Source organism: Sapajus apella, unplaced genomic scaffold (assembly GCF_009761245.1).
Source record: "Sapajus apella isolate SASKATOON/1434 unplaced genomic scaffold, GSC_monkey_1.0 scaffold20, whole genome shotgun sequence".
Lineage (NCBI taxonomy): Eukaryota > Metazoa > Chordata > Mammalia > Primates > Cebidae > Sapajus > Sapajus apella.
Window position 1 is genome coordinate 27,831,045 of NW_022436960.1, and position 2,596 is coordinate 27,833,640.

The 2,596-nt window shown below is 42.2% G+C and overlaps 1 protein-coding gene and 1 long non-coding RNA gene across 8 annotated transcripts in view; one reads left to right on the forward strand and one right to left on the reverse strand.

Moving 5' to 3' along the window:
- Positions 1-2,596, forward strand: part of NEK9 (NIMA related kinase 9) — a 56,620-nt gene that overhangs the window by 11,890 nt on the left and 42,134 nt on the right. The window lies entirely within an intron of this gene.
- LOC116557993 overlaps positions 1-2,596 on the reverse strand; it is an 11,303-nt gene that overhangs the window by 4,816 nt on the left and 3,891 nt on the right. The window lies entirely within an intron of this gene.

Below are 2,596 nucleotides of genomic sequence, written 5' to 3' on the forward strand. Positions count from 1 at the left end.
AAAAAAAAAAAAAAAATATATATATATATATATACAAAAAAATTAGCTGGGCGTGGTGGTAGGCACCTGTAATCCCAGCTACTTGGTAGGCTGAGGCAGGAGAATCACTTGAACCCAGGAGACAGAGGTTGCAGTGAACCGAGATCACACCATTACACTCTAGCCTGGGCAACAGGAGCAAAACTCCATCTCAAAAAAGAAAAAAAAAAATCTCAGGTGCGGTGGCTCACGCCTATAATCCCATTTTGGTTTATGGGATTTTGGGAGGCTGAGGTGGGCAGTTCATGTGGTCAGAAGATCAAGACCATCCTGGCCAACATGGTGAAACCCCATCTCTACTAAAACACACACAAAAAAAATTACTCTCTAGGGTCAACTGTGTGATGCTACAGTTTGGAAAAGCCATTTTATTTCTTATGCTTTAGCTACATTTTTTTTAAGCTGATTATATAATACCCATTAAAATGTTTTGATCTTTTTTATGAAAAATTAAACACCCTGACCCTTATTAAAGATTATTGGTCAGGTGCAGTGGCTCACGCCTGTAATCCCAACAGTTTGGGAGGCCAAGGCAGGAGGATCACTTGAGGCCAGGTGTTTGAGACCAGCCTAGGAAACATGACGAAACCCCATCTCTAATAAAAATACATAAGTTAGCTGGGTGTGGCGGCTTGTACCTGTAATTCTAGCCACTCAGGAGGCTGAGGTACGAGAATCACTTGAACCTGGGAAGTGCAGACTGCAGTAAGCTGAGATCGCACTACTGCACTCCAGCCTGGGCAACAGAGCAAGACCCTGTCTCAAAAAATAAAAAATTAAATTAGACAGTTCATCTCTTAAAAGCAAAAAATGGAATATGATGGTTCACTTTTTCAAGCAGTAGGAATTAGAACATTATTAACAGCAGCCAGATGATCATGCAACTACCAACTACTGCATCACTTTATTGGAAACGTGTAAAAGGATGCAAATCTAGTGAACAGAATGGAATGGAGCAAAAGATAATTGTTTTAATACAGTCTGGGTTTTGCTCTGTTGCCCAGGCCTGGAGTGCAGTGACGTGATCATAGCTCACTGCAGTCTCAAACTCCTATGCTCAAGCAGTCATCCCCACTCAGCCTCCTGAATAGCTCAAACTCCAGGCATGCCTCACCATGCCCAGCTATTTTTTGTAGAGATGGGTTTTTACTGTGTTACCCAGGCTGGTTTTGAAATCCTGACCTCAAGTGATCCTCCTGCCTTGGCCTCTGCTAGGATTACAGGTGTGAGCCCCCATGCCCAGCATGTTTATGCCTTCTTCTAAATTGTTACTTCTTCGTGCCTTTATCCTGTAAACACTTCTCACATAGCACCAGTATCACTTGATTGTACTTCATTTTTTTTATGTAGCTGTGGTTTTGCCAGGTAGTCTAAAACCCTTCCAAATGTTTGCTTTATTTTCTGCAATACCTAATACATTGTGCATGTTTAATAAATATTCATTGACAAGGAAAAAAAGTTTATCTGTTAAAAAATAAAGATTGTCATAATTTTATGGACAATGAATCCCTTTAAGTCTTTTTATCTTTTTTTAAGTAAATTAAAGTGCAGCTTGATATAAAGCAGTACTTCTCAAACTTTAATAGGCATACATCTTGTTGAAATGCAGATTGTTGGGAGGATGGGGTTGATATTCTGTGGTTCTAATAAGCTCCCAGGTGATGCTGATGCCACTGGTCCATGGAGCACACTGAGGGGTTAAAGTGGATTCACATCCAGTTGCCTCTATGAACCAGGTGTGAGAATTTAGACAAATCCCTTCATCTCTTTGATCCTCTGTTTCATTATCTGTGACATGGTAACAATATATATTCCCCACACAGAGATTCTCTTGTAATGTATATGAAAAATGCAAATGTACAGTAATGCAAATTCATTCCCCTTCTTTTTTTTTTAAAGATGAGGTTTTTCCATGATGGCCAAGCTGGTCTTGAACTCCTGACCTCAGGTGATCCACCCCCACATCGGCCTCCCAAAGTGCTGGGATTACAGGCGTGAGCCACCGCGCCTGGCATTCATTACCGTTTCATGAGACTGATTCATTTTTCTAAATCCTGAAGGTTCTAGTATATCATCTAATTCTCCTAAATAGTATGATGGAGGAAAAATGAATTGGAGTTAGAGGCCGGGCATGGTGGCTCACTCCTGTAATCCCAGCATTTTGAGAGGCTGAGGCAGGTGGATCACCTGAGGTCAGGAATTTGAGACCAGCCTGGCCAACATGGTGAAACCCCATCTCTACTAAAAAATACACAGGCCGAGTGCAGTGGCTCACCCCTGTAATCCAGCACTTTGGGAGGCCAAGGCAGGCGGATCACAAGGTCAAGAGATCGAGACCATTGGTGAAATCCTGTCTCTACTAAAAATACAAAATTAGCTGGGCATGGTGGCACGCACCTGTAGTCCCAGCTACTTGGGTGGCTGAGGCAGGAGAATGGCTTCAACCCGGGAGCCAGAGGTTGCAGTGAGCCAAGATCGCACCACTGCACTCCAGCCTGGCAACAAAGTGAGACTCTGTCTCAAAAAAAAAAAAAAAAATACACAAATTATAATCCCA